We start from the raw sequence: 26167 nt of genomic DNA, 5'->3' as shown, positions 1-26167 counted from the left end.
CCGGGGCTACCCGGGGGCTGCACCCACTCCTCGGAGTCTCCAGGATGGCAGGCGCCTGGCCGCCCTGTCGTCTGGGTCCCCTGGCGAAGGGAGATTGGCGTCAGGCCTTAATGGGGTGATGAGCTGAGCCTGAGGCGTCAGAAATACGGAGTCTCAGCTCCTTAGGCCGCCGGCGCTGGCACCGTGAGGACAGAGGGGGCCACAGCTGGAGACGGGGAAATGGGTCTTCCGGGGCCTGGTGGAGCCTCTGCCGGCCCCGAGGGGGCTGGGTGGCCAGGCTGCCACTGGTCCCCGGGCCTCTTAAAGCCCATTACTCGCTGCCTTTGGTGGGGAGCTGGGAGCACAGAGTTTCATCAGTGCGGATTGGGCCCAGCGGATCAATGCGCAGTCTCCGGGCTCTCCTCCCCTCCCCCCCGCCTGCACATCACTACCCCCCCCCCCCCCCCCCCCGCCCCCGCCGCCATCCCTCCTTAACTAGATGTGGGCGCCAGATCTACAACAGGTCCTCGGCAGCTGTCAGTCAGGGCCATGAAATATTCATCTCGTTTAATCTTCTGCCAGAACCGGCTTCATAAACTTGTAAAGGCTAAATGGAGGGGAGGGGAGGGGAGGGAAGGGGAGGGAAGGGAAGGGGACCGAGGACAGATATGGTGGAAAAGCAGCCAGAGTTGCTCTGGTGGCACTTTCTCCAAAGACATCCATCAGCCAGCATTTCTGCAGCACCCACTGTGTCCCTACATTGCATCCGCTGTCTGGGTGCTTCCCAAACCCCGAGCTGCCTGTGACCCGATCTGGACCAGGAGGTCAGCTTTCCCCTATAACTTCACTTTAAGTCGTAGCTTCTAGGAAATCCCAATGCTAGTTCTTTTTTCTTAAAAAAGAAATACATTAATATAAACACATATACGTATAAATTATTGTTACTATATATATACATATACTGATAAAACATATATATATATATGATTTTAAGTTACCTAGATACATGTTTGTTCCACCCTTTGGGGCATCCTGGGGCATTCATTTTACTCGCTTCCCACAACACTTCCGAGAAAAAGGCATTATTGCCCTTAATAACAAATGAGGAACAGGCTCAGAGAAGTGCAGTGACTTGTCTGAGGTCACACAGTAAGTATGGGTCAAATCCTGGGTTCAATTCCAGGCATCTGAACAAAATGCACAAAAATAGGTTTTGGGGTGTTTTTAAATTACTAGTTTTCCAGACATTTTGGTAAGCCTCATTGACTACAACTTTCACCTTCTGCTTTGCCCTCTTTAGTGAATTGTGACCCCTTCTTAATTTCTGTGTCAAACTGTACAGCGTTGAGAACAGACATGTTTTCTATCTCATTAGCCCAGAGTCGCAGGAAAGGCAGGACTCAATGACTGTTTCTTGGATGAATACGCAAGCAAGGCTACTGGGATTCCTTGTTTTTCCTCTCCTTCCCCTGTTGGATTTGTCACCCCGTTCTGAAGAGTGTGCTTCCTAAGGACCCTCACTCTGCCTGTTTTGTTGCATCTCCCTCACTCTCCCCAGTGGAAACCAACAGCCTCTCACCTGGGTGCTGGCAGCAGCCTCCTGACTCCTGACTCCTACCCTGCTTCCCCAACTAGAGGTGGGTGCCAGACCCCGGTGTAGTCCCCCTACACAGGTCAGAGTGACTTCAAAGTATCAGTCTGCTCAGAGCATCTTTTAGCTTAAAATATTCTTTAAAGAAAAAATTTTTTAATTTAGTTAGGTTAACAGATAGTGTATTATTAGTTTCAGGGGTAAAATTTAGTGATTCATCACTTGCATGTAACACCCAGTGCTCATTCCATCAAGGGCCCTCCTTAATGCCCATCACCCACTCACCCCATCCCCTCACCGCCCCTCCCCTCCAGCAACCCTCAATTTGTTTCCTAGAGTTAAGTCTCTTATGGTTTGCCTCCCTCCCTGTTTTCATCTTATTTTATTTTTCCTTCCCTTCCCCTGTGTTCCTCTGTTTTGTTTCTTACATTCCACAGATGAGTGAAATCATGGTATTTATCTTTCTCTGACTTATTTTGCTTAGCATAATACCCTCTAGTTCCATCCATCCTCTAGTCATTGCAAATGGCAAGATTTCATTATTTTTGATGGCTGGGTAATATTCCATTATATATATATACACCACATCTTCTCTATCCATTCCTCTGTCAATGGACATTGGGGCTCTTTCCATGGTTTGCCTATTGTGGACATTGCTGCTATAAACATTGGGGTGCAGGTTCCCCTTTGAATCACTATGTTTTTAACCTTTGGATAAATGCCTAGAAGTGCAATTCCTGGGTCATAGGGTATGGCTCCCCAACCCACGAACTCTCGCCTACCCCACCTCACGGGCATCATCCCTGGTTTCTCATGCACCAGACCTCGCCCTTTCTGTCTTTCAAGCAGAACAGGCTTACCGCTGCCTTGGGACTTTGTGCAGCCCTTCCCTTCCCTTCCCTCTGCCTAGAATGTTCTTCCCCCAGATTGTCCCATAGCTGGCCCCCTGGGCCCCCTCCAAATGGCCCATCATCCTAAAACTCTCTCCAACCTCAGGTCAGAAACAGCACCGGGCTGGCAGTGAGAAGACCAAGATTCCAATCCCAGCTTGTCTGACCTTTCTCCCCTGAACTTGGGCAATTTTCCTGTCCTGGGGCCTGTTTCCTCTCCCATAAAAAGAGGTGATAGTTCCTCAAAGACATTAAACATAGAAGTTAGGGGCAACGGCCTGGCTCTGATGGTAGAGCGTGCAACTCTTGATCTCAGGGTTGTGAGTTCGAGCCTCCCACGGGGTGTAGAGATGACTTAAAAATAAAATCTTAAAAAAATAGTAATAATTAAAATAAATAAAAGTTAAATATATAATTTAAAAATTCAACCATATGGCCAGCATTTCCACCCCTAGGTATATGCCCCAAAGAATTGAAAGCGGGGACTCAGGTATTTGCACCCCCATGTTCTGAGCAGCTCTATTCACAACAGCCAAAAGGTGGAAGCAGCCCCAGCAAGTGTTCATCAACAGAGGGATGGCTAAGCAAAATGTGGTATATATACAAAATTCAGCCTTAGAAAGGAAGGATACCCTGCCACACACCACAGCACGGAGGGGCCTTGAGAACAGGATGCTGGGTGAAAGCCAGTCATGAAAGGACAAATACTGTAGGACTTCATTTGTACGAGGTTCCTGAAGGAGCCAGAGTCACAGAGACAGGACGCAGAAGGGTGGGTGCCAGGGGCTGGGAAAATGGGGCCTTAGTGTTGAATGGGGATACTTTCAGTTGGGAAGATGGGAAAGTTCTGGAAACCGAGAGTGGTGATGGGTATACGGTAAGGTGAATCTACTTGCTGCCACTGAATTGTATGCTTTAAAATGGTCAAAATAACCATGTTTGTGTTTTGTGAGCTTTACCACAATTAAAAAGAGTGGGGCCCTTAGCATCTGCTTTTCTGGTTCAAATCTCAGCCTCACCATTTCCCCTGGGGCAGGTGGGAACCCAGGAGGGGACTCTTCTTCACTATGCGCCCATCGGCTCATCTGTAAAATGGGAAGACTGATGTCCCAAGCGCTTACATCATCCAGGCACCAATGTGCAGTCAGGAAATGTGTTGTGTGCTGCTCGACACAGGGAGAATCACACAGCCCCTCCTAGCTGTCCAAGAGCAATGGTGTGGACCCAGATGCTTGCTAATGCCCTCCACCCCCACCCCTGCCCAGAGAGAGGCAGCTCCAGGGACCCTGCTCCTGGGAAGTGGACAATTTCCAACTGCCAGAGCATTTCCTTCCCCATGACTCCAAGAAAACAAGGTCTGGCCTGGCCCCACATGGCACGTCTGCCCCCGAGGCTGGGCCGAGAGGTCAGCCTGACCCCATGTGATTGCTCCCTGACACTTCCTCCCTGCTGCCTGGCCCCCCACCCACTAACCCTTTGCAGATCCCGGGAATAAGCGGGGCCCTGTTAGGCCGGGACTTTCAGGTGCCAGCACCCCAGCTGCTGAGCCTGCCAGCCCTCCAGGCAGGTGGGCCTGAGTGCCGGAAAGCGCCAGCACTTCCTCCCGCCCCGACGGGGTCAGGGATGGCGGCTAATTGGAGGATGCTGAGCTGATGCCTGTCTCCGGCTTCCTGCCACCTTGCCTGGGGAGGTCACTGTGGGCACCAGCCCTCCGCCACCCACCCCCAGCCTCTGCTACACAGGCCGAAGTTCATTTCCAATTGCAGAGAGCCTCATTTGCCAACCTGCAGAGAGACTGCAGCATACAGCTCCTCCCTCCATCCTGGCCGTGGAGGCCTAGCCTTTTAGGGTCCCCCTGGAACTCCCATGCAGAACCCTCAAGACAGGACAGAAGAGCTGTGATAACCGCTGTAATAACAGGCCCCCACTTTTCTGTCTGGTCTAAGCCAGTTACTAGACAAAACCCTATTAGTCAGGGCAGGCCAGCTGCTGTAACAAGCAGCCCCCAAACTTGGTGACTTCAGGGTCGGTCAGCAGGGGCGTGCTGTGCTTCCTCAGGGGCCCAGGCTCCCTCTCACTTGTGCCTTTGCCATCTTTCAAGCCCGTGGTTCTACAACACAAGTGTGCATCACAATCCCCTGCAGGGTTTTTAAAAACACAGATGGCTGTTCACCACCCCCCGAGTTTCTGATTCAGTAGGTCTGGAGTGGGTCCCCCAAATCTGTATCTCTAACAAGTTCCCGGGAGATGCTGGTGCAGCTGGTCCGGGAAATCACACTCAGAACCATGCCTCCAGGGCACCCGAATCCCTAGATGTTTGCATCTAGCTGACAGATGAGGGAAGAAAGCAGGGGGAGGCCTATGTAGGAGTTTAGGAGGCCAAGCCTACCTTCCATTGGCCAGAACTCCATCACATGACCCTAACTGCAAGGGAGGCTGGGAAGTGTATTCCAGATGTGTGCCCAGAGAGAGTGCTAATGTATTTTGTACCACAGACATGATCTCACATTATCCTCGTGACACCTAGTAAGGGAAGCAGCATCTTCGCCCACATGTGACAGCAATGAAAACAAGCTCAGAGAGATCCTGTTGTCTGCCAAAGGCCATACTAGCTGGTAGAAGGCAAAGCTGGTTCAAACCCAGGCCTGTCTGGCTCCAAGGCGTAAAGAGGAAGTACCTATGTTTGGGCACAAGTCTCTGCTACGTGCCATGGACGAGGCTCGACCCATGCTTTATGTCTGTTTCCAGTTCTCACAGTGTCGCACACACTTTACAGATGGGCAAACTGAGGCTCTGAGCCATGACTGTGCACGGTCACACAGCCACAGGTATGTGGCAGAGCCAGACCCACATCCCCAATCAGTAAGGCCCTCAGTAGGGAGCGCCTGCCCGCAAGAAAGGCAAATCCACACGATGGAGGAGCTGAGGGGCCCCCGGGCCGCGACCTCCACAAGGCGACAGGTGATGGCAAGGTGACCAGGGATACAACAGGCATTCCCCACCCGTGGCCTTTTAGCTAGAGGCAGATGGGGTATTACATAGGGCACAGAGTGAGGCTGTTCATGACCCCAAAGGGGCCAGGAGAAGACAGTTTCAGGAAAGCAGAGTCTGGAATGTGGCTTTGAGGAAGCCAGCTGGTCTTCACAGACTGAGTAAAGTTAGAAATTGGTGAGTTAGGTGCAATGATCATCATTGTTCAGATGAGAAATCTGAGGCTTAGCGAAGCAAGTACTTGGCCAAGGTCACACTTGACTGTGACCTCAGCTGCACTTTGGTGTGGCCGGCTGCTTCCTCCGGGCTGGGGTGGGCGACGCCTTTCCACCATCCACAGCAGGCACGGCAGGCTGACAGCACAGTGAACCCACTCTGCCACCTCCTTGCTCTGCAGACTTGGACAAATGGCTCTCATGCCCCCAAGCCTCAGTTTCCTGATCTATAAAATGGGGATTCATAATAGGGCCCACCTCAGAAGGGAAATGCAAGGTTTCAATGAGCTAATGCATCCCTTAGTTCATTCGATGATTTTTGTGGAGTGTCTCCAATGGGCCAGCTCTACTCTAGGCTGTGAATGAAACCACATCCCCACCCAGATGGGACTTCACCATCTAATAGGAGAGACAGACACTAAACAAAATAGGTAAGTTGAGATCGAGGGGGCAGGCTGGAACTCAGGCAGGAGCTACAGTCTTGAATCAGAATTTCTTCATCTCTAGAAAGAAACCTGTTTTTGCTCTTATGACGCTTCAACAGATTAGACGAGGCCCACCCACATTATGGAGGGTAATTTCCCTGACTTAAATTCGGTGGATTGGAGATGCTAACCACATCGAGAGAAGGTCCTCACGGCAGCACCCAGATCAGTGTGTGACTGGGTCACTGGGCGCCACAGCCTGGCTGTGTGAACACATCAAACTCACCCTCCGGGCTATTCTCCAGACACCTCCAGGATGGGGGATGATGTCCCTGCAGCAGAGGAAGCCGAGGAACTGAGCAGTGATGCTGGGGCACTGTCAGCGTGGATACTGAGCTCACAAGGGATTGGCAGAAGAGCACTGAAGTGAGCTCGACTGAGCCAGGACCTTCCTGGCAGGAAGGGAGGGGAGGCACCACGGAGGGTAAGTGGAAGCAACCAGGAGGAGCATGAAGGGCTCCTGTGGCATGGGCTGGGCTCCCATGGCATGGGCTGGGCTTCCTACCCTTCTCATGGATAACGACGGCACACCATGTCTGGAACATAGTAGTTGCTTGATAAAAGCTCACTTTAGCTGCCATGTCCCACCTTCCCCAAGCAGGCAATACAGCATGGTGGGTTCTTGCAGGCAATGGACCCTCCCTGGTTCAAAGCCACCCCCTGCCACTTAACCAGCTGAATGACTTTGGGTGAGCAAGCCCAACTCCCTGAGCCCCAGTCCCCGTCTGTAACGTGTGGCCCATTGGCATGTGCCCTCCTGCAACTGCTGGGAGCCCCCACAGCCCCCAGTTCCTAGCAGGTGCATCTCAGGTTGGTTTTCTTTGTCTCTGCCCCTGACCTCTGAAAGAGCACAGCACACACTTCGTGCAAACTGACTTGCCGTGTGATCTCAGAGAAGCCGCTTTCCCTCCTTGGGCTTCAGTTTGTCTGTTTGTGAAATGGGAGGCTGGTCAGGGCACCCCAGTCTCATGTGACGGCAGACAGAAACCACACTATGTAGAGCTGAGAGGCCCAGCCTGGGGGCCACTAGCTCACGTGGCTATGGAGTGCTTGGAATGTGCTAGTCCAGATCGAGATGTGTTGTAAGTGTAACATACACACCAGACTAGGTGGGGAAAAAAAAGTAAAATCTCTCATTAATACTTTTATATTCATGATATATGAAAATCATAGGATATTAGATACTATGGGTTACATAAAATATAGTATTAAGAATAATTTCATCTGGCTTTTGTGTTTTACTGCTTTTTTTTTTTTTTTTTTAAGATTTTACTTATTTCGTTTACAGAGAAAGTGAGAGACAGAGACAGAACATGAGCAGAGGGGAGGAGGCAGAGGGAGAGGGAGAAACAGGTTCCCTGCGGAACTCGATCCCAGGACCCTGAGATCATGACCTGAGCTGAAGGCAGCCGCTTAACCAACTGAGCCACCCAAGGCGCCCCTTTACTTTGTTTTTTATTGCGGCCACTAAAAAGCTTAGAATTACCTACGTGGCTTGCATTCTACTTGTAAGCGGCAGTGCTCTTCTGCAATGGGGATTGGCAAACTGGCCCTCAGGCCAAACCTGGCGCACTGCCTGTTTTCCTATGATGACCCATGAACTAAGAATGATTTGATATTTTAAATGGCTGAGAAAGTTAAAAAGAAAAATATTTCATGATATGTGAAAATGATATGAAATAAAGTTTTATTGGAACGCAGCCTGGCCCGTTGGATGGCAGATTGATTGTCTATGGCTGTTTTCCCCCTGCACCAGCAGAGTGCCCCACAAAGCTGAAAATACCAACTCTGGACTTTTAGGGCAAAAGCGTGCTGACTCAAAACAAGCAGACTCTTGTTCAAGAGCAAGTTCTCTGTGCGTCTGGCCTAGCTGTAGAACCCATAAATGCAGATTCCTTGGCTCTAGCCCCCAATTCCGTCGACCCAGGAATCTGCATTTTAATCAGCAGCTGTTGGCATTGGAGGGGGCCCCCGACCCTCTGCACACGCTCAGGCCTTCACGTGCACCATTTGGTTTAATGCGGGTGGGTCAGATTCTGGAACCATCCCCTACAGAGAAACTGAGGCTCAGAGAGGCGAAAGGCTCCACCACCGGCTGCCCAACACAGGAGGTGCTCGTGATCCCCTTTGTTGTTGAGTAGAGGAATGTGCCGCCCGCCCTGCTGCTGACGCCGGGCCTTTGTGCTGGGCCGGAATGTCTTCCTGTCTTTCTCTGCCTGTGTTTTCCCCGGATGCTGTGGGCTGAGCTGAGTTGCATCCCAGGGGCCGCCTGGCCAAGGGCTGTGTCCGGCGTCCCGGGGGCGGGAGGAGGGGGGCAGCCGCGGCTCCAGGCGAGCTGTGATTTAATAAGCAGACACTTAGGGCCCTGATGCAGGGCCCAGCCCATGCGGGACAGCCCTCTCCGCTAATTGTCCATTGGCTGCCGCCCGCCGTCCTGCCGGCGTCTCTGGGCTCATTAGGAAAGGGAAGAGGGGGGTCTGGGAAGAGCCTCCTGCAGCTCCAGCGGGCTTCCGAGATTTTTATCACACTGGACAGCACAGTTACATTCAATCTGCGAAAGGAGGATCAGAACAAGGTCAGGCCTGTCCTGGGCGTCTCCCTCCAGTCTTGCCTTAGAAAGGACACAGGACCTGGGTTCAAATCTGAACTCTGAGCCAGACCAGGAGCAAGTGATTCAGAAACTCTCTGGACTTCAGTGTCCTTGTCTGCAAAATGGTGAGGACGGCATCCTCTGCCTTTCGGGGGGAGGACCGTGTTGTGGGGGCAAGTAGGGTGTAGGAGCCAGGTGGCCAGGTTGGAATCCCCACTCCTCCACAAGCGAGCTGTGTGATCTGAGCGAGGGCACGAACCTCTCTGTGCCTCCCTTTCCATGTCTCTACACCGCAGATCACAATAGTGCCCCCAGGAGAGCTGCTGGGAGGTTGAAGTTAGTTACCACAGTGACCCTGACCAGCACCCTAGGAATTTGCTTCTGTTCTAGTCTCAGAATGTTTTCCGACTGCAATGAGGCAGATGGTGGAAAAGCACTTTGGTAGAGAAGATTGTGTTCAATCATCGCTGTCTCTTTGGGGGATGATTAGAAGACGCAGCAGAGACTGGTTGGCTTCTCCCTAAATCCACTTGGCTCTTCCTGCCGGGCACCCTACTTGATCACATTTCCCAGCGTCCCTTGCAGCCAGGGGGGCAGGCACGCGATTGAATTTCAGAGCAGGAACCTGAGCAGCTGTGAGGTGTGCCCCTTCCAAGCCTACTGGCCCTTATCAAGACTTCTCTCTCTCTCGGGACCCTCAGCAAAATGAGCAAGAAACATTTGTTTTGAGTCAAGCCGCAGACATTCTGGAATTGTTGTTGCTTTAGCTCCTGGTCTCCCCTGACTAATACAGGGGACGGAATGTTCCAGGCTGGAAGGGAAGACAAATGGCCGGTTTCTATGGACCACTGTCATATTCTAGGAAGAGCACCAGGCCACATGGCAGAAATGGCAGGTGCTTCAGAGTCAGTTAACCTCTATCTCCCGTGTGACTTGGTCAAGCCACATAAGCTCCCTGACAGGCTCTTTTTTCCCCTGGGAAAGAGAGGCACATAGGAACTTTCCTCGAGGGGAGTTACGAGGACGACCCAGGGTGTGCCTTTGTGATAGTGCCTAGAAGGACACCAGGACACAGTCAGTGCTTCCTACCTGCTTTCTCAGGCCTTCCCATGGATGGGGAGCGGCTCTTCGCTCCTCCAACTCAGCTTCTACCCTTCTGCATCAAAGATGTCACTGGGGGTTGGGGGACATGTACCGTGGCCCCAGGGACAGGTTGTATGATGAGACGTGGGAAGGACCATTGCCGGTCAGCCTCGGAGGCTGCCGTGGGCTGTCAGCTTCTCCTGGGGATCCATCCCCTGTGACCTGGTAGTCCTCAGTTGGGCTGGATGGGAGGCTGCAGAGTCTGGGCTTAAGGGAACATGTGGTTCCTTCTTCCTGGAATGCTTCCCCCACCACTCTTCAACGGTCAGCTTCTTGCCATCCTCAGGCATCGGAATAAAAGTCACCACCTCCAGGAGGCCCTCCCAGACCTCCTAGCTAAAGTAGATCTGCCAGGCAGCCTGTCTTACAGACTCAGTCCTTTTCTTTCATAGGAGTATTTGTAGCAGTTTGTAATGTCATATTTATCACCTCGTCCTTCAGACTGTAAGTACCTGGAGGGCAAGAACAATATTTGTACAATGCATTTTATTGGCGGCCATTCACTATTTTATGTGTTGGACCCAGAACAGGGACTGGCGGTTGGTTGAATAATGGCATAAAGGCCAGGCTTTGACACTTGCTAGCAGAATGCTTTGAGTAACAACGTCCTTCATCTTTGTTTGATTTACAAAATAAGGATAAAAATGCCTTATCGTGAAAATAAATACATTTTTAAAAAATGATTTATCCAGTGCCCGACACACAGTAGGGATTCAATCAGTGTGCTTGCTATCATTGGCGGTGGTGCTGTTCACTGTCTCTGGTTAGGTTTCCCCAAAGCAGACCCCAAGATAAGGACAGTTTAGCTGGGAGGTGATTCTGGGAAATGAGAGCAAAGGGAAAGAAATCAATGTAAGACAGCAAAGCTGAACTCCCCCGTCCCTGCGTGTGGCAGAATAGAGTGGCTGGCTTCTAATGAAAAGAGTCAAACAGAAGTGATGGTGTGCAACTTCTGAGGCTAATTCTTAAAAGGCATTTCCACTCTTAGCTTGGTCTCCGTCTCTCTCCGATGCTCACTCTAGGGGATCCGGCAACCATGTCAAGAGACACTTACACTGTCCTACAGAAAGGCCTGAGTGGTGAGCAGCTGAGGCCCTGCCAACAGCCATGGGAGTGAGCTTGGCAGCAGCCCCCCCAGCCCTAGTCAAGCTTCAGATGACCACAGCCTCGGCCAATGACTGGACTGCACCCCTTGTAAGAGAATCTGAGCTCTCTTGCAAGGGATCTCCAGATCCACCCAACTAAGCCACGTCTGAAATCTTGCCCCACAGAAACAGTGAAATAGTAGGCATTTGTTGCTTTAAGCCGCTGAGTTTGGGGATCATTTGTCATGCAGCAATGGATAACTGATACATTGCATTATGGAACAGCTTCCCCAAAGGTCAAGTGGGAGCCCAGTCCTAAAGGGAGCTCCGGGAGACAGAACGTACTTTTGAGTTGTGCTCCGTGAGGGGTGAAGAAGCTGGGGCCTTCCTCTTCAACATCCGCCCATCATCAGAAGGCTGCATCTGGGGAATGAACACTCCAGCATGGGTAGCTTGCCCCTCACTGTGGCCAAAACAAAGTCCTGAGGTGGAGAATCTTGGATGCTTCAAGTTGGCACCAGAGAATGTACTGGAATAGTTGAGGGGGTTTGCTGGAGTCCCGACAGGTTCTAGTACAGCGGTATATGTCCCAGATTTTTCATAGGTTCCCAAATTCCCAAATGTCTTCTTCTTTTCCCATAAAGGCGAGCCATTAAAAGGTTTAAAGTAGCTTCATCGGTATACCTTTGAAAATGTTTCATAAAAAATAAATCCGCAAATCAGAAGAATTTGTGGTTGGAGAAGGTAGAAGTGTCTGTGTGTTTGTCTGCATCTTTGATCAACGTACCGACGCGTGGCATGAAAACCAAATGCAAAGTAGCACCTTATTCTGACACTGAACGTAACACGGTACAATTAGGCAATGGGAGTCTCGGAAAATGGCATTTTTATAATACCTCATAAAATATCTAATATCGAACTTCATAAATTACATCAATGCCTTTGAACAAACATCGAGTTCTTTTTAATAAATAAAACGTTCAAAATTATTTCCTGGAAGTGCATTTTAGACATTAATAACTGGCTTCAAATGAAATTCTGTTTCATAGCGATAAGCAAATGTAATTGCTGTAAACTAAAACAGTCTGTAAGGCTTACCTGCTCTAGAAAGGGAAGGAAATATTGAGCTAATGTAGCCATCAAGATATATAACCTGCTACTTCTTGAATAAACCAAATTCCATCCCTAAACACAGAGAGCTCAGAAATTCAGACCTAAGGACATAAATATAAGGTATTTCCTGGAATTAGTTTCATATGTTTTATACATTGCAGTTATCAATTGATCTGACACAACATCCTAGCCAGTTTTAAAATTACATATCGTGCATCAGAAAAATATACATTCTCATGGCATCTGGTACTCTGTGTTATCAAAAGCATATAGTTATTTAAGTAAAAAAAAATCAGTATTTCCACATCATTAAAAATAATAATTCCAATGGTATAAATCTCCATTCTATTCTTTACACCAGAGGTCAGCAAACCATGGCCCTAGGATCTGGTACGGTCCACCACCTACTTTCAAATAGTCCACAGGGTAAGAATGGTTTTACGTTTTAAATGGTTGGGGGAAAAAAAAAAGCAGAAGAATGTTTTGTGGCATGTGAAAATCATATGAAATTCAAATTTCAGTGTTTGTAGGTAAAGTTTGACTGAAACTCAGCCACACCCATTTATTTGTATATTGTCTGTGACTGCTTTCACTGCAGTAACAAAGCTGAGCTGTTGTGGCAGAGAACTTAGGATCTGCAAAATCTAAAATATTTACTGTCTGGCCTTTTAGAGAATACATTTGCCAATCCCTGCTTGACACCATCCCCATCTCCACTCCCCACTCCACTAGGGACCATTTATTGCTCCAGGGCCTTCTTGAATACTGCACCAGCCTAGTGAAGACTGATGTGGCCTTGGGGTGAACTATATCCATGGAAACCCCCAACCTGAGTTATTTATGGTCAGACAAGCAGAGTCTGTTTTCTCTTCCTCCCCTACCCTCTGCCCCCAAAGGTGTCTGAGGGAGGGAACTTCATAAATTACTTTCACTATCTACTTCATATTAACTTCTGAAGGCACATATATGAATAAGCAGGAAGAACACACACTGTAGTAGGTAGGATGGGAAGCTAGTAAAATGCAAATCCTTTGGCCTTCAATGTCTATTACAATCACTTTACTAAGCTTGGTAGATCTAGCCTGGCCCTCATTTACCCGATGCCACGTTAAAAAGCGATTCTATTATTTCAACTTCCTTTTTGAAAACTTTACTTTGAAAATCACAAAACCTACATAAATTTTTTGTAGGAAAATTTAAAACAACGCAAATAGATTAAAATGGCACATGTTCCACAAGATAAATTGCTGTTAATATTTTGTTGCCTTGTCTTCTGTGTATCTTTCCACACATTTATGAGCTCTTTCATCTGATGAGAACATTCTATGTCCATCAGTAGACTCCTACAGCATTGCACTAATGCCTACATATGGAGTCCTTTAATTTATTTAACCATTCCCCATTTGCTGGACATTTCAGTTATTTTCCAGTTCTTTTGTTGGCTTTTGGATTTTTTGCCATGATAAATAATGCACGGATGAACAAATATCTTTAAAGCTAATTGTTAGATGTATCCATGAAAATTTCCCTAGGATACATTTGAAAGACTAGTGCTGTTATCCCCAAGCAGATACATATTGTAAAGACTGATGCATATTATAAAACTTCCCTTGGGAAAAGTCCTTCCCTTCAGCATTGTGTGATAGTACGTGTTACACACACACACATTCATTCAACATTTTTGAGAACCTACTATGTTTGAAGCACTTTCAAATTACTAGAAATGTAAACAAAGAAACGTGGCCAAGAAAAAAAAATACCAACTATATTACCTTTTAACATGTCTATCCATCTATCGATCACCTAGCCATCCATGCACCCTTCCTCGACCCATCTGTCACTCATCCATCCACTCATCCACCTATTTATGCATCTATGATCTGTCTAGCTGCTATGAGTTCAAAATATATCACTTACCCCTTTCACTGCTGTCACCTGGGATAGTCACCAGCACTGGAATGCCCATCTGTCAGATATCCTCAGAGATTCCTCGCTCCCTGAGGTCTTTCCTCGAATGTCCCTTTTTCAGGGAGGTTTTCTCTGATGGTCCTATTTAATATTGCCACCTCTTTTCTACCCGAACATTTCTTATGTCACTTTCTTCTCTTTTTTATTTCCTCTTTAGCACTTACCCCCATTTAACATGTGACATATATTGTTTATTGTCTCTTTCCTTCACTTGAATATAAACACCAACTGGTCAGGAGTTACTGGATGGATGGATGGACGGACGGATCGATAATGTGTGGATGGGAGATGAATGGATTGATGGATGAGGAATAGATAGGTAGATGCGTGGATGGATGATGGGTAGATGGATGGATGGATGTTGGGCAGTTGGATGGATGAGGGATGGGTGGATGGATGATGGGTGGATAGATGGGTAGATGGGTGGATGGGTGGATGGATTGGTGGGTAGATGGGTGGATGGATGGATGATGGGTGGATAGATGGGTAGATGGGTGGATGGATGGGTGGGTAGATGGGTGGATGGATGGATGATGGGTGGATAGATGGGTAGATGGGTGGATGGGTGGATGGATTGGTGGGTAGATGGGTGGATGGATGGATGATGGGTGGATAGATGGGTAGATGGGTGGATGGATTGGTGGGTAGATGGGTGGATGGATGGATGATGGGTGGATAGATGGGTAGATGGGTGGATGGATGGGTGGGTAGATGGGTGGATGGATGGATGATGGGTGGATAGATGGGTAGATGGGTGGATGGGTGGATGGATTGGTGGGTAGATGGGTGGATGGATGGATGATGGGTGGATAGATGGGTAGATGGGTGGATGGATTGGTGGGTAGATGGGTGGATGGATGATGGGTGGATAGATGGGTAGATGGGTGGATGGGTGGATGGATGATGGGTGGATAGATGGGTAGATGGGTGGATGGGTGGATGGATGATGGGTGGGTAGATGGGTAGATGGGTGGATGGGTGGATGGATGATGGGTGGATAGATGGGTAGATGGGTGGATGGGTGGATGGATGATGGGTGGATAGATGGAAGATGGACCGATGAAAGATGAATGGACAGGATAAAATATTCATAACATATAAGTAAATACATCACAATCTTAGGGAGGATCAATGACATTCTTAGCTTCACCTACAGAGGGTTCACACAGCACACTCCCTTTTCTCATTAAATTCAGCATTTACAGTGACTCATTCTCTCCCCTCAAGAATCCAGGAGACAGACATTAATATATCAAATTTATAGAGGAAGAAACTGAAATTCAGAGAAGTTGCCACTCACCCAAGGTCAAACAGCTAGTAAGTAGCAGCCCCAGTATTCCAAAATCCTATCTCATTTGAAATCTTTAGCATAAATATTGTAACCTGAGAATTGGAAAGAACGTCCTCCAACTTCGAAGAAAATTCAGGAAAGAGGAAGGAAAAAATAACTGAATAGGAGGGCTGGAAAAGGAAAGGGAAGGAAAGGAGGGAAGGAAAGAAGGAAGGAAGGTAGAAAGGAAGGAAGGAAGGAAAGTGGGAAGGAAAGAAGGAGAAAACAACTAGCCAGCTTCTTCATAATTAAAAGGAAGAGAAGTGGGGAAAGGAGTTAATCAAGAGAACCACTTGAAAGGAGACAAAGATCTTTTCACATAAGATGACTCTTCTATGACAAAATGGAAACTGTACATCCGCGGACGTCATGGCCTTTCTCCAAGGCTGCCGTTATTTATCTGCTTGAGCTCTTGTTTTTTCCCTTGCTTTAAAGTGAAGTGCGCAAACACTCTCACTTCAAAGGGAAAAATCCCCATAAATGTCATTTTACTGCCGGCCCAGAAGAATAGCATCAGCAGACCCTGAGAGTGGGGCGGGGTGTAAGGACCCCAGGCATGTCCGTGATTAAGACAGAGAGCAATCTCTGACTGCCCCTTGTAGAAGGGACGGCAACCTGCAGTGAACCCAGCTAAGCACATGCCCAGAGCAGCTAAGTGCGTGGCACTGCCTGAGTTCAAATCCCAAATATGGCTCTTGTTAGCCAGACAAGTCTTTCAACAATGCTGAGCCTTGGTTTCTGCATCTGTAAGATGGGACTGATTTAATAGCAGCCACTGCAAGGAGTCATTGTGAGGATTTTTTAAATTAGCAAATGGGAAGTGCCTAGCACAGTGCCTGGCATGGAAGTCCCTAGCAGATAGCAGCTGGTGTCTTCAGGCATCTCTTACCTGGATGGAGCTGGGTCTTATTGTTTTGTGTCTTCTTTCTTCTTCCCCTTCCGGGAATGCAGGAAGTTAGTGTCTTAGCCATGAGGAAAGCCCAAGAGAATCACAGCAGCTCCCAAAAGAATCCTATTGGCTGTATTGAGCCAATGCCAACAACGGCCTACTAACAGACCTCTGGCGATATGGGTGGTTTAAGCCACCAGAGTCAGGTTTCCTACCATGGGCAGTATTTGCATCCCTGGCTAATACGAACTTGACACAGAGAAGTTCCTCTCCTTAGGCCTGGAATCTCAACTCCAGCCAGCCTAGATGTATTTGAGAGTACTCCAGATTGTGGGAAAATGTCGATTTCTGCTTTACCAATAGCCAGAAATTAGGCAGAAAGACAGCCTAAGGATGATTGAAGCCAAGATGAACATAACAAAGATGGGACAGATTATCTATCTGTCCTCCATGCCATTTCAGTTGGTCTTGCTTGTGTTATCCCAGAGACTTTAGTGATGTGGCCTGGCCTGGTCTCTGACTTGCTATAAGGAATTAGGAGAGTTGGGGCGCCGGGGTGGCTCGGTCAGTTAAGCATCTGCCTTCAGCTCAGGTCATGATCCCAGAGTCCTGGGATCAAGTCATGCATCGGGCTCCTTGCTCAGTGAGGAGCCTGCTTCTCTCTCTGCCCCTCCCCCTACTTGTGCACGTGCACAATCTCTCTCTCTCTCTCTCTCTCTGACAAATAAATAAAATCTTTTTAAAAAATGTACTAAGAGAGTTGTGGATCTGCCTAAGCAAACTCACTGAATGGATACATCACTGAATGGAAGGGTCATGGAGTGGGCAGTGTGGACTGGCCAAGGGAAACTGATATCTTGGGGGAAAGGAAATCATGACTTCAAGATCTCCATTCCTCAACACCATGGTGGAGTGGAGATCGATTTTATTCAGAGGCCTGACAAGACCTAACAGACTTGGCAGAATTATCCAAACAATTCCCTTCATCAACGAGCTCGGAAATAACAGGAAGTTCATAGATCTTTGGGTGCCTCAATCCCATTTACATTGCTTGTCCCACCCAGTCCAATTTCCCCAAGAGCTAAAACACATATCTATTTCAGATGAGTTTCTTTATACTCCTGCTGTAGAGAAAATTCTTTCCACCATTAGTGTCCTTAATCATTCACTCATGCACGCATGGGTTGATTGATTGATAGACTGATTCCATTAATGTTTATTGAGCACCTACTACAGGCCGGATTCTACATGGAATGGAATTTTAAGAATGACAAGTGACACATCCCTGCTTCAGTAAGGACACAACACTCTGGATTCCATGCATTTTCTACACTAAACCTTCCTCAACATTCATCCAGGGAAACACCTTTTCAATTTTTTTATTCCACAATTTATCACCTGGTTGAGATGTTTATTGCTTTTGCTGCAGGAGAATCTGAGTGCAGTTGTTCCAACAGTTTTTCTAAGTCACTCTACAAGTACATTAAAAAAATATCTTGGCAAGTATATAATTTTCATTGGAGAATTCTACATGACTTCACTATGTTTTTACAGAGAGCAGAGTGTATGGCATGGGATGTATCACAAAACTTTTATAGTAGCTTTGGAAGATGGGGGACAAATTGCCTTGCTTAGGACATATGACCACACTACCACCTGGTGGTAATCTTGTACCTGAAACCATTGAATAAAGATGGCTGAGTTACCCCAAACCTGACTTTCTGGCAAAACTCATGAATTGGAAAGAGATTCTTCACGGATTAAGCTAAAAGGGCAAAAGAACCCATGTGGGACCATGTCTTGGGTGTTTATACAAATGCAGATCGATACTGTTCAATTATGATCTCCAACTGCCATATTTATGGCAAATAATAGCTGTTCACAGTTGTGAAGTTTACATATGAAAGCTTTTCATATAGCTGACTTGGGATATGCTTTACTTTTGCCCCCATTTCACAGCTAGAAAAAGTGAGGCTCAAAGAGTTTATGGAAGTGCTTAGGGTAGAGTTAGCAATGTAGAGAAGCCAGGGTTCAAATACACGCTGTCTAATGCTTCAATGTGTACTCTCTGCATTTAGGAAGGGCATCGTTAGAGTGCCAGGCACCATATGAAGTTGGAAATCAGCTGCAAGTGTCAATGTTATATCAGAGCACACTGGTATCAAGGCAAGTACATAGGATAACGAACCAAAAAGGTAGCATGTCACCATCATGTGAACACGTAGACTCATACTGGTTGAGTATACACAGGAAGAGATGGCCCTGTCTTAGGTCAGCTCAGATTCCACAGAAGCAGAGCCTGAGACAAGGATTCAGGTACAAGTAATTTATCAAGAGTGCTCTCCAGAGAAACCTCTACCAGGCTGAGAGAAGTAAGACAGGGAAGTATAGGAAGCCAAACAAGAATGTGGTTTCAGGGGTGCCTGGGTGGCTCCGTCGTTAAGCATCTGCCTTCAGTTCAGGGCGTGATCCCAGCGATCTGGGATGGAGCCCTGCATCAGGCTCCTCTGCTGGAAGCCTGCTTCTTCCTCTCCCACTCCCCCTGCTTGTGTTCCCTCTCTCGCTGGCTGTCTTTATCTCTGTCAAATGAATAAATAAAATCTTTAAAAAAAAAAAAAAGAATGTGGTTTCAGGTGAAGCCAAGCTTCAGCCTGATCTCACAGGCGGCTCTAAAGTGTTAAATGCATTGCAGAATTATTCCATCTCAAGAACAAGGAGGCTTAGCTTTCATACCCTAGGACAAGGCAGTCACTGGCTCTCAGGACATAACTCTATAAAGGAACATAAACTCTCAGACACCTTCAGGTAAGGTGGTTCCAGTTATGTAAAAGCGATTCTCTGAAGGACGGAAATTATGAGCCATTCACAGTAATACAGACAATAGCTGGGAGATGGGCATATTTAACTGGCAAAAGGGATGCCAGGGGATCTGGTAGGGCACCAACAGCATCCTCTCGTTCATTCTCTTTCTGCCACAAGGCTCCCACAGGTTCTTCAAATGTATCCACATATGTCTTCAAATGTACCTGCCCCAGGACCTTTGCACTTGTGGTTCCCTCTGCCTGGATGTTTATTTTGCTCACCCTCTTCAGTTCTTGGCCCACATGTTATTTTCTCAGTAAAGCCTTCCCCAACCATCCTATTTAAAACTGAAACCACACACACACACACACACACACACACACACCCATTTTACCAGCTTTATTTTTTTTGTGTGTGGTATTTACTACCATCTCAAATATCCATAATTTATGTGTTTGTTTTGCATACTATTTCCCTGAACTAGAATGTAAGATCTGAGAGGACAGGCGTTTTGGCTCACGTTGTTCACTGTTGTGTCCCTGGCCCCTAAAACAACCACTGGGCACATAGTACATGCTTCAAAAATATCTGTTGATTGAATGAACGAAGACATGAATATTTAATGGAAAATATATTTGTTATAAAGACATGGTACATGAATATATACCCAGTACGAGTTCAACTACACAAAATAAATATGAGGCTATGCGTAGGAAGAGACTGGAAGGGAACTCAGCAAGATGTGAATGGTGGCTTCATTTAGTGGCAGTGGCATTAATGGTTATTATATTATTTTCAGGGCTTTTCTACATGGTCCAGTTTTCCAATGTATGCTTTAGCAGGGGAAGATGCTTCATTTTACCTTGTTGTGAAAAATAAGAGTTGAGGGGCGCCTGGGTAGCTCAATTGGTTGAGCGTCTGACTTTTGAGTTTGGCTCGGGTCATGCTCTCGGGGTTGTGGGATCGAGCCCACCACGGGCTCTGTCTGTGCTCAGTGCAGAGTCTGCTTGAGGATTCTCTCCCTCTCCTTCTGCCCCTCCCCCTGCTCATGTGTCCTCGCTCTCTCTCTCTCACAAATAAATAAATCTTTTTAAAAAGTAAAAAAATAAATAAATAAGAGTTGAAACATGAAGGACTTTTGGTGGCTTAATCATTTGGGTGATGATTCCCACGAGAGAAGAGACAGACAGCATATAAATGCCTAGTGTGTACGTCACGCTGTGGTCTGGCGTGACAAGACACACTCTCGTGTTACACCATGTTCAGGTGCAATGCCTGGCTTGAAGCGGGTGCTCATCAAGAGTGGGGAGGAAGGGAGGAGGAGAGAGATGGAGGCAGAGAGGGAGGGAGGTTGGAAGGAGGAAGAAGGAAGGAAATCCATCAATCAAACTCCCACCCTCTATCCTGATGCAGTCTGGAAGCTTCTGCCCCAGTTCCTGGGTAGGGCGGGCTGCCAAGGGCGGCCAAGCCTTGGGCAGGGACAAGAGCAGCGATCATCTGTTGAGCTCTGGTTGTGTGTCAGACCCTGGAGGAAGCAGCCAGGAGCCCCACCATGTGCAAGTGATGTCAGCGCCCTGACCCTGTGGAGTCCTCTTGCCCAATAGGATAGTCACATCGGCGCCACCCTTAGCATCTATCCGTCCACACAACAGACTGATGGGACAGACGTTATTCACCCCAACTTGAAGATGGAAACACTGAGGCAACAGGAGAGGATAAACCACCTGTCCAAAGCCACACACTTTGGGCAAAGACCGATTTCACCTGATTCTCCCGCACCTGCTCTTGCCCACTCCTTCTGGGAGGGTATTTGGGTCTGTAAAGCAGACCCTGGAAAGAGGGGGAGAGTCCAAGGCTGAGACACGGACGCACTGGACCTGAGGCCACGGACCTCGTTCCCTGCACTTGGACGGCGAGCAGACTCTGCATCTCCAGACCCCCGGGGAGTGAAATCGTCCATGTTCAAGAGACTGCAGTTCACCCAAGGTCGGAGTAATTGTGCATGATTAATGGTTGCTCCTTCGTGAAAGCCCTGCACAAAAGCTCCAAACCGACTTAGTCGTAATTTCATACTCCTCCCAGTCCATTTAGAAGAGCAGGGCTTTATTTCCTCTCTGCACAGCTAAGAAATCAGAATCTTCGGCTCTGGAAAAGAGCTTTTAAACCCCTGGCTCCCAGGCCGTGGTTTCCCAGGGCCGGTAGCAGACATCACAGATGGACGTGTCTGGCTGTCTAGGTAACAGGGAAAGGAGGGGTCATAACAGAAAGAGAGAACGTTGGTGGGGTGCTCGCCTGCCTGTGACATGAATCAGCTCCCTGGTCCTCAAATCCAGTGTGTGATGATTGTCTCCATTTTACAGGCATGGAAACTGAGGCACGAGGGGGATTAAGTCGTTTCAGGCTCGTAAATGGGGCAGCCGGGATTTGAACCCTGGCAGTCTGGCTCCAGAAGCAGATCTTAGGGAAGCCCCATCTGGCTTCATGTTGTAGGACAGGCTCTAGCGGTGGGCAGTCAAATCAATCCACGCTTCACCTGGTTGGTAAAATGGCTCCTTTGCAAGCAATGACACCCCCCCCCACACACACACATGCCACCACCCCAGTTGACTCCTCTCCAACAGCTCGTGTCACATCATCCACCTGTCCTCAACCCCAAGACACACACAAAGCACTCCCTCCTACCTTTCGTGTCCCAGGTGCAACACGCTTTTTCAGCCCTCCTTGCCTGGCGAGCTGGGTGTGCCCTGCCTTTGCCCACTGACCCTTCGAGAACCACGCTGAGCATGTCCCCCCACAAATAGGTGATGAATGGCTGAGGCCAAGTGTTAAATCCAAGCTTACTAACTGACCTCCTAAGGTCCAGATGTGGCTCCCAACTGGGGATTTGTTCGACCACCTGATGCTTTAAAACAATTGAATTAGTCAACTATATTTTCAAAAGTAGCAGATTTCACACTAAATCGGAGTTCTGGTAGCTCTTAAAAAGCCAGATGATCGATCTGGCAACACTGACCTAAGATCCTGCCCAGCAACAGTCAGTGGACGTGGGCAGTCGCTGTCCCCTTCAGAGGGGACAGGGGCTCTCCCGATCACCAGAGTCCCCTCTACCCCCTGTCCCTGTCCACTTCGCTCCTCTAACGCCCTCTGGCCCCTGTTAGGTCTGGGAGTTCCAAGCCCCACTCTAAAGATTCTGCAACACGGGAGCTTGGGAGCAGAGAAAGGGCAGCTCTGGGGAAGTGTTCTGAATCTTCCTGCCCATTCTGTGGCCAGCTGCCTGCTTTGCCCACTACAGGATAGATTAGAGAATCAATAAGACCATCAGTTCTGGAAGTGCATTGATAAAGAAAGCCATACTCCATTCCTTCATTTCTTTCCCAAATAGCTGTCTATCCCCACCACGCGTAAGGAATTTTGTCTAACTGACACACGTTTGGAGGAAGCTGCCAGAAGGCAGTGGCTCCTAATTCTTTAACTCTTTTATCTTTTCTACTAAAGCCTTTAACATAGAGCTTCCCCATAACGCCTGCATCTCCGTTCCTCCTGGTGAGGAATTTGGTCTCCTGTGAATGGACCGGCAAAGACACCCTTTGCTGGCTCCTGTGGCTGCGTGGCTGGCTCCTGGTCTCTGCTGTTCAGAGGCTGTGGGTCTCAGCGAACACACACACACACACACACCTCACTTTCATGTGTCCTCAGAGCAGGGGGTTCAGTGACAGGCCCCAGCCCAGGGGCTGGGCCTCCTGGCAAGACCTCATTACAGCCTCCCAGGACTGTGCAGAAGGTGTGGGTCCCCTGTCCCAAACCCAGCCTGGCAACTTTTATTGGGGCTCAGGCTTTAACTGGAGATTTGAAAGAGCTGGGGGTTTTATTCAAGACAGCTGGAATGCCAGTCCCCATGGGTAATCACAGCCCAGGTCTCCAAAAGGAAAACAGTGGGTTCTCCAGACAGACCTGCTCGGGGTCCTAGTGCCCGTGAGAGGGAGGGAGGAAGGAGGCACTACCTGGTTGCCCTCTGATCTTTGAACCCAGGCCTGTCATCTCCACAAAGAAGCAATAGCAAATCCATGAAGCCGAGGTGACCTGTCCCGGCCACCACAGATCCCCCAGCCAGCCAGATCGCCACAGCCCCGAGTGTGATCGCCGCACGCCCTTGCCTGCCTGTTCTTGCTGGTGGCCTGGGGCAGGTCCTGATCAGGGACTGGGAACGGCAGGAACCCTTCCGCATGGGAAATAAGGCCTGTCCTCCCATATGGTGACAATACACCTTCCAGATTCATTCCTGGTTGGTGACTCTAGTGATCCAGAACCGTGATGGTTACCATGGCAACCGGGCCCAGATTGTTGGTCTTGTTTTTTGTGTTTTTAACTCTGTTCTCTGGCCAAGAGGACATGGGTGTATTTGGGGAAGGGGTGAGGCTGGTGGAGGGGGCCACTCCAGCTTACCATCTTGATTCCCACCTTTTATCTTGGGCTCAGAGCACAGTCTCGGTGAGAGTCCCCTCATGGTGAGGACTTGATGGCAAGGCAGTCAGAGGGCCTCTGGGGGTTTCTGAGGGTTCCCTCCCATTTTCTCCTCAATCGTGACATCACGAACGCCCTAGCATGTTACGCATGAGGCAGTTTCAAATTCCTGCTTACCTTCCCCTTTCCTCAACGGCACTAACACCTGGTTGTGGGAAGACAGCAGGACAACCCACCTGGAGAGCTGGGGCCTTGGCTCCACTGCTCCACGACTGTGTGGCCCTGGGAAATATATCTTCTCTTTCTGGGCCTCAGTTTACCCATCTCACAGCGAAGTAGGTGGACCTGGAGAAGAAATGGCAATTAGGGTTCCTCTGGGTTGCCACTTCTGAACAATCGGAAGAGACTGCCTGAAGCATTCATCTGAGAAGGGAATTAGCAAATGCACCCCCCTCCCTTCCCTTAACCCCCCACCCTCCTGCAGGCCTGGCTTTGCCCTCTTGCATAAAACACATGACAAGGTCTTATCTGCAGGTCCAGTTGGGGCTTCTTTGAGGTCTTGCAAGTCCTTCTAGTTTATTTGGATTATCTCCCCCCAGTCTCGCTCATGCTGAAGCGCATTGTTTTCAACAACTCACATCCGATCAGATTTTTCCAAAGCACGCAATTTCATTTTTATGGATGCGATTCTTTCTTTACACTCTCGGTTTTCATTGCCTTCCATAAAATGTTATTAAATTGTATAATTACAGTCCTAAGAAGGAGTAGATTCTGGTTTTGTGGGGTCTGTAGCTCACAAAAATTAGGGGCCCCTTTGAAAGAAAACCATGTAGCAGATAGAAAATTACACACACAAAATCGTTACGGATCTCAAACAGGAGAAATCACAAGTTTCCACCTTTATAAAGGCGAAAAGATGGCAAATATCACAAAACCCAGAGAGAAAGATCATCATGTTTTTACTCATTAACTACCTCTTGTGTGGCTGAAATACTTTGTAACTTCTAGCCACAGATTCTTAATCACTTCTGTACATAACAATCTTTTCGCAATGACGTCTTCTGCGGAAGGATTAGAGTTAAGCAGCATTGATCAATTTTTTAAACTATTTGGAATGCATTAAACATGCAACTTCTCACCATGTGTGATACTGTGTGGGTTCTGCCCTGGGACCACAGAAATGGATAAATCCTATTTTATATGATTTCCTCAAATAAAAGAGAAGATCTGGGATATATATACCTTTTAAAGCTACATTTTCAAGCATATTCCTGTTAGGAAAGAACTTTAAAAAAAATCAGTTCTCATTCCAACTGAATCCTTGCAGTTTTACCCATCTGATGATGGAGAGAATTTTCCATAGACTAGCTCCTGGCTCCATATATTTCAAACTTTGTGTCTCCTCCACGACCCACATACTTGTGGTACCAGGAACCATAAGACATGTTCATACTGTGATATGCTCTCCGATCTTGCCTCTGTAGGTCACAACATCAGTGAGTAGGCATAATGGATGGAAGGAACATTTCTGGAAGCCATTTGTACATTGTGTTGGCTAGATGTATCTTCAGACAGAAATGACTTCAAACCATGCAAATACAACCCGTTTAATCTAGTCTAGATTTAACCCTAACCTGACTTCCCCTTGCACTCACTTCAATGACCCCTTACATTTAGGGAGAGTGGAAAGAGACAGTGGTTTTAACCAACAACAATTAAAATATTTTACTTTGAAAAATGTTCAAAAACATCATGAGACATATCTGATAAAGGCCTGTTGTCTAAAATATACAAAGAGCTCTTCAAAGGCAACGATAATGGGGCACCTGGGTGGCTCAGTCGGTTAAGCGTCCAACTCTTGATTTCGGCTCAGGTCATGATCTCAGGGTTATGAGATGGAGCCCTGCATTTGGCATGGAGCCTGCTTGAGATTTGCTCTCTCTCTCTCTCTGTCCCTCTGCCCCTCCCCCTCCATCTCTAAGAAAACAACAAAACGAAACAAAAACTCAACAATAAGAATAAGCAACCAGATTAAAAAATGGGCAAAAGACATCTGATCAAAGAAGACGCACAGATGGCAAACAAGCATTTAAAAGGACGTCATTAGGGACATCATTGAAAAGCATACAACATTAGGGAATTGCAAATTAAAGCAACAACGAGATACCACCGCACACTTACTAGAAGGGCCAAAGTCCAAAACACTAACACCAGATTCTGGCAAGAATGTGGAGCAACAGGGACTTTCATTCATGCCTGGTGGGAAAGCAAAATGGAACAGCCACATCGGAAGACCGTTTGGAGGTCTGTTCCAAAGCTGAATACATGCTGACCATCCGATCCAGCAAATGCGCTCTTTGGTGTTTACCCAAAGGAGTTCAAAATTTATGTCCATAAAAAAACGCACATACAGATGTTTGTAGCGGCTTTATTCAGAATTGCCCGAACCTGGAAGCAACCAATATATCGTCCACAAGGTGAGAGGATAAACCACAGTGGTATTACATCCGATAATAAATATTATTCAGCACAAAAAAGAAATGCACTCTCAAGCCATGAAAAGACATGGAAGAATCTTGGATGCTCATTACTAAGGGAGAGAAGCCAATCAGAAGAGACCAGGTACTGTGTGACT

General features: G+C 47.8%; 1 long non-coding RNA gene across 4 annotated transcripts in view; it reads right to left on the bottom strand.

Moving 5' to 3' along the window:
- The window catches only part of LOC123001931 (uncharacterized), a 187162-nt gene that overhangs the window by 70980 nt on the left and 90015 nt on the right, over nucleotides 1-26167 (bottom strand). For all 4 annotated transcript variants that reach the window (XR_007190559.2, XR_006411249.2, XR_006411248.2 and 1 more), the window contains exon 5: nucleotides 23769-23877. This is a non-coding gene — a long non-coding RNA (uncharacterized LOC123001931). The remainder of the gene's footprint in view (nucleotides 1-23768; nucleotides 23878-26167) is intronic.

The sequence above is a fragment of the Ursus arctos genome, unplaced genomic scaffold (assembly GCF_023065955.2).
Source record: "Ursus arctos isolate Adak ecotype North America unplaced genomic scaffold, UrsArc2.0 scaffold_34, whole genome shotgun sequence".
In the NCBI taxonomy this organism is placed as follows: Eukaryota; Metazoa; Chordata; class Mammalia; order Carnivora; family Ursidae; genus Ursus; species Ursus arctos.
Note: the sequence above shows the minus strand (reverse complement) of the source record. Positions and strands in the feature narration are given on the sequence as shown.